This window comes from Hibiscus syriacus, unplaced genomic scaffold, assembly GCF_006381635.1.
Source record: "Hibiscus syriacus cultivar Baekdansim isolate YM2019G1 unplaced genomic scaffold, ASM638163v2 tig00110345_pilon, whole genome shotgun sequence".
Taxonomy (NCBI): domain Eukaryota; kingdom Viridiplantae; phylum Streptophyta; class Magnoliopsida; order Malvales; family Malvaceae; genus Hibiscus; species Hibiscus syriacus.
In genome coordinates, this window is record NW_024062696.1 from 75,562 (window position 1) to 82,339 (window position 6,778).

Below are 6,778 nucleotides of genomic sequence, written 5' to 3' on the forward strand. Positions count from 1 at the left end.
TTGAATATTGAAACACAATGAAAAAGAACCGAATAAAAAACAATAAAGGAGAGAACACACCAAATTTACGAGGTTTGACGAGAATATCGTCTACTCCTCGGGCACCACACCGGATGATAACTTCACTATATCGCCAATATTACAACAAATGAAATTCTTTGGAATTCCCAAAGTGGGAGAATGAAGAATACAATAGGAAGAGAGAACTTGTTTTTGGGATGATTTCTAATGGAAATACTTAGGCCTATTTATAGTTGAGTTTCAAGAACAATATGTTCAAAGTTTGGCCACCTACAAAAGAATTTTCAAATGTGTACAAGTTAGCCATCAAATATGAAATTCACATGTTCAAAGTTTGGCCACCAACCAAGATGAAATTTCCAATAAGTTGGCCACCAACCAAGATGAAATTTCCAACTTGTCAACTTAATTTCTAGACAAATCTAACAAACACATCCACTTCTTCCCATCTCAGTGAAATCATTAACATCATTGTCATAATCATTTTGTATAACAGATTGACGATGATTGTTCATATTAAATGCATCTCGCAACATACCTTCCATGTCATCTTCTCTAACAGATCGATGGTGAGAAGTAGCAGGATAAGTCGAATAACTCGTGGAAGAAGATCTATCAGATATAAACTTTCTATGAAATATCCATTTTCTATACCCACGAACAAATCCAAAAACAACTAGATGCTCGTATACAACTTCATGAATGTGCCAATTAATGTTAGCACTCTTCTTACAAGGGCAAAGAATCATATTCTCTTGGCTTGCATTCACAAAAGCTAAATTTAGAAAAGTTTGGACTCTATTTCGATATTTGTCGCTTACCCTTGAGAAATCCATCCAACTCTTATCTATTTTGTATTTCTGGAGTATCAATTTCAAATGTTAATTGCTAATATTATAGAGAAAATTAAAACCTAAACATAAGCCGAAAGATATTTCCAAAACAATACTAGCTGAGTTTTCATTTACATTGTTATTGAAGTCAATATAAAAAAAAAGAACCTACTTCAAAAGAAATCATTTTGCAACAAGACATGTGTGAGAATGAGGTGATCATAGAGTAGAAAATGGACATGGGAACTTCCAGAAGGCATGTAAAATCATAGAGAGCGAAGGCAGTCAACATCTTCCAGTGAACAGAATGAACGATGCATTGCAGACTTTAAAAAAAATAGAATGCAAAGTAATAAAGTAACCTGAGTGCAAATCCAGTCAACTAATTCCTTTAGTTTTGTACCTTACTATCAAGGCTAGTATCTTGCAGCTCTTTTCTTGTATGAACCAGTTTCCTTTCCACAACAATCTGAAAGTAGACCAAATTTTGGATAGTTTTAGTTTGGACAATTTAGTACAAGGAACCAACTATACATGGATATTTGATAGCTAAATAAAATTAAACTTGCACGACTATTTTGTTTTTACAATAATAAATAGCATTGAGTTAATCAATCAAAATAAACCTAACACTTTAAAATGGTATTAGAAAAATGGATATATTGAGGAAAAAAAGTCACCAAAATTCTTCTATCCCTAGTTTGGAAATGCTTCATGAAAATAAGTGATTAATATAATTGGAATCTAGCTACGTTTCACGCCATTATATTGGAATCTAGCAGTGTTTCACACGAAACTATATGTAGTTTGGGATGGGTCCTTCACCTTTTATTCAAGCTGAGTTTTTTCGAATCAAGTCGAAAAGATTGATTTTTTTAATCGAATCGAGTTTTACTCACCCCTAATTTTAAGTGCGAATCATTTTAAGTCTTATTTTCTTATTTAAATTTTGAGTTTAAATACTTAATAGATATCTATATTTTTGAAGCTAAGTAATTTAGTCCTTAATATACAATCCTAGTCTGGTCTTGATCAACGAAATGATGCTATAACTATCTGGTTAAACCCAAACTTAAAGAAATCTACTACTTCATTAGCTAGTACATTAAGTTTGAGGAAAGGGTGCATATACATATAGTGTTATTCACTTGGCGTTGATAAAAAAGGCGAAAAACAAATTTGAAATTGACTTAATTTGGGAAATGCAAGCGCTTTACACATTGAAGCAGGTAAAGCCTATATAGCTTTAAGACAAAATGAAGCGATAAACCTATAAAGCTACGTAATAAGCAAAATGAAGAGATCGAAAGCAAAAGCTATTAAACTAAAAACGCACACATAAAGTATCACAGCTCATCGGTTTGTTCATCAACAGTTCAATGCCAAAAGAACAAAGCAATTTATGTATGCCATGCCATCATAATCATCATCATCATCATCATCAAATAAACAAGCTTCAAAACTATGGATATGTGTATGTGTACATATAGAGAGAGTTTTATGCAAAGAAACAAACATATGCTCTTTCTTCTACCCTGTACTGGCACATACATATCAAAGCTAATTAGTAGGTATTAGTATCATGATAGCCATTAAGTAAAAGATTTTCTCAAGTGTAAACAAATAAATATTTGAACTTCCATCACCGGAAATCAAATGGCATCATTGAAGGTACTGTATACAAGAAAACAATTATAGTAATATTAAATAGACATCAGGGTCCTGAACCACAACAAAAGCTAAAGTTCTATAATTTTATTTAAATAAGTAATTTCATTGCTTTTTATATCATGTACCAAATAAGCCTTATAACCATCTTTGCCATTATGACATACCAACAAAGTTATAATAAAAAGCCTATACACGGGCATAACTGGGAAGGGGTACAGGGAACTTAATTATACCTAAATGGTATTTTACATTCCCTTTCAAATATTTTCAAAGCACAAAGGAGGTAGAGCCATAAGGACTATGAATATGAGACAATTTTAAAAAGACCCGGGGGGTTGTCCTAATACACAGTTCAAGAAAGTGGAGGAGTTAAGAGACTAACCAAAGCAGCAAGCTCTGTTGTCAGACACTTTCTCGCTCTCTCAACATAATCGCGTGCCTCATCATACTGCAAAATGCATATAGAAAAAGATGATGGCATTCACAAGAACTAATAGAAGCATCGAGTATGGGCTAGAAAAGTACCTTTCCCCTCCGAACTAGCAGAACAGCTCTGAAGAATGTACCATTAACACCATTGGATGTTGCATCGAATCCATTTATCTCTTCTTATACATGATTTATGCTACTTATTGCAAATCAAAGCAACCCATGCCTTCATCTTCTTATACCATTAACACCTTTGTTTCCTCACAAACGAGTTCCACAGAAAACCCAAGGACTCGAACCAAGCTACAGAGAGTCAAGCATTGATGGCGTAACCTTGGAGGCATCGACCAGTGCCGAGTAGCACCAGTTTTGCGTGGTTCTCTTTGTAGTGTCCGGCGGAGATGGGAGATAGGAATATCAACAATTGAAAAGGGGAAAGGGTTTTGTATGATTAAAAGTATCAAATATTGCGGCGTTTATCATTTTATAGTGGCATTTTCTTATTAAACGCCACTAAAGTACTTATCTTTAGCGGTGTTTATCAAATAAACGCCATTAAAGTATGAGTTTTAGCGGCGTTTGTTGAAAAACGCCGTTAATGTACTACATTTTGTGACGTTTAAAATAAAAACGTCGCTAAATGTATAAATGTAGTGGAGTTTTATTTGGAAATGCCACTAAAACGACATTAACTACATTAAAATAGCTTAAGGAAATTAAACAAAAAAATCGTCCAAAAGAATATGTAACAGAAGACCCCTAACAGCAACTAAAATTTAAAAATTAACCGAGTAAAAAGTAGTGATTTGAAGAAGAAGAAGAACACTAAATTTAAAGAGGGAAGAGAGTTGTACGAGAGAGCGTATAAAAACAGTTACAAGTTCATTATATGTTAATAATTTTCAAGTTAATAAAAACAATTAATTTTATCGAGTTTTTTTTGTGGTAAAGAAATTATTGTTATTCCTTCTGGTCCCATGTTCGAATATGATTGTTTAAAGTCAAATGGTTGAGAGTTATATTTGAATATGATGTGGAAGATGACATGTCTTGAAGGTCGTTTGAATACTTGACAGATAACTTTATCGAGTGATTTTGGTGGTAAAGAAATTTACGTTGTTATTTTAAAACGAATTTATAACTATGTTGCGGCGTTTGTTGGAAAAAAACGCCCCAACAGATGAAACCTATTACGGCGTTTGTAAAAAAACGCTGCTAAAGTACTAAACTTTTGCGGCGTTCGTGAGAAAAAATGCCACTATAGGTTAACCTATTTCGTCGTTTGTATAACAACGTCGCTAAAGTAGTACTCCTTTGCGTCGCTTATTGAAAAATGTCACTATAGGTGAACCATATCGCGAATTTTGTATAAATATGCCGCTAAAGTAGTACTCCTTTACGGCATTTTTTGAAAAAATGACACTATGGATGTACCTATGGCAGTGTTTGTATACAAATGCCGCTAAAAAACTACTACTCCTTTGCGGCATTTTTTTTATAAAAACGCCGATAAAAACTACTCCCTTGTTGTGTTTGTTGAAAAAAATGACAGTATAGATGGACCTATTGTGGCGTTTTGTATAAAAACACCGCTATAGATGAACCATATTGCGGTGTTTGAAAAGAAACGTCACTAAAGTTACCATTTTGTGGCGTTTGGAATGTACATTCCGTTATATGTTTAAAATTAGTGGCATTTACTCTCAAAATGCTGTTAAAGACCAATTTTGTTATATTGTCAGTTTGAAAGTTTAATGTTTTTTTACTTAAATTACATTTTAATATTTTAACGTATTTATGATATTTTTGTTATCTATATCACCATGATTTATTACTGCCTCTTTGAGTTTTACTTAGAGCGTGATGATTTTCATCCGTAGGTTCCGATAAAGAAAATGACGTACAATGAGGAGCCTCCGAGCATCTTTTTGGAGATCATACCTATTATCAGTATCAGTAAGACATCTCTGATGTTCTTTTAACTTTTTAGTAGCATTTATATTATATATGTAGGTTTGTTTTGTCAGATTTATTTAAAATGGTATATAATAGTAAACTATGACTATTTTATTTTGGTTAGTCTTAGTTATATTTGAAAATGTGAAGATATTACGTTTTAAATAGTTTTTAAATTTAGCAGTGATTAGCAAGTTTAACATAGTTTATGAAACAATATTAAATTGCCTAGTTGCTGCTTAAAATCGGTTTTGGATTTGGATGTTGAATTATTATTTTATAGTTATACTCGGTTAATTAAATAGTTTTAAATTGTTAAAATGAAACAAATTTTTAAGGGATTTTGTACAAAGGAAGTTTGAAATGTTAGTGTAACATCTTTAACTTTTGTTCAAAGCATATACTTAGGGTGCGTTTGGTTCACGGAATGTAATATTACCAGTGGGAATAAAAGATTACCAGGGAATAGGATTATTGGGAATGTTGTATTTTGTGTTTGGTTGGTTTAGCAGGAATGCAAGATTAACGTGTTTGGTTAAAGGAATAAAAGATTATTGGAATGTATATTTGATCAAATTAGATGTTTTATTACTTTCTTCTTGTCAGCCTTCAGATTTGAAACGCAAGAATCAAATCCCTAGCTTTCCCCCCTTTAATTTTCGCTAACGAAAAGTTTATTTATCTTTCTTTTTCAAGACTAATTCTTTCCAGTATTTGTTTTCCGATTCTTTTGATCTGGTTTTTGTTGAGTTTCGTTCGAAATTTCCAAATTCCATTTTCAGTATCAAGTCAGATCCATGGATAACATCTTCTTCTGGAAGATTTAATCGCTCGTTTGATTTAAGTATCTAAATTTCAGTTTCCTCTTCTCTTCCCCCACTCCGCCTCTTTGCACGCCACCACCATCGCCGTTTCTATCTAGCTGTTAAGAGGCCTCATTTTGTCCATTAGATACCTCACGCTCCTCCCCTCGTGGCAAGGCTTCCGCCTTTTCTTACTGCCGGAAGCGCCCATTGTTGAAGAGGTCTCTCTTCGTTGAATTCACCAAGCTAATTCCATACTTTTGTGAGGAAATTAGGGTTCCGATCTATTTTTTGTTTTTAATTTTGATTCAGATTTACGCTCTAATCTGAATTTCATTATCTTATGAGTTATTACATAGGTTCAATCTTCATCACGTTTATTTGATTTATATTGGATATGGGGTTAAATCCAAGATTTTAGTGTGTTTGGTTTAGTGCAGAAATCAAAAAATTTTCCTTTATTCAAACTCTCTCCCAATATTCGTTGGAGTTGCTTGTGCTTTTTTCTTTTTGTATCTTGCAGGTGAACGTTATCGGCAACCATATTCCATCGGCAAGAAGAACCTTCGTCGAAAAATAATCTGTCGGAAAATAACAATTGCTTCCAACTTGTCGGCCAGGTACATATATTGGTCGGCCAGGTATTTACACGTGCTATATTAGTGTTTTACGCAATTTACCTTATAATTGTCAATAAACTTACTTATTATCATTATTAACCTAATTACATAATTTATCTTATATTTGTTAATAAACTTACTAGCAATAAATTAAAATCATACTTAGTAACCAACTAGGCTTTTAGTACCCTCAATTCTCTAGCGTTTTATTGGTGCATCTTCTGTCTTCTTTGGATTAATTTTTCATAGTTTCTCATAGCTTCGACTATAGATGATTACTTGAGGTCATGTCCTTCTTTTAGAGCCCATGGGGCGTATAGGGGGAGGGCTTGACAGAGTGGTGACAAGGAGACTAGACTTAGAGTTTGCTCGTTGAATGTAGGCACTTTAAATGCTAGGCTGCTGGAGCTGACCGACGTACTTAATAATAGGAAAATAGATTTTG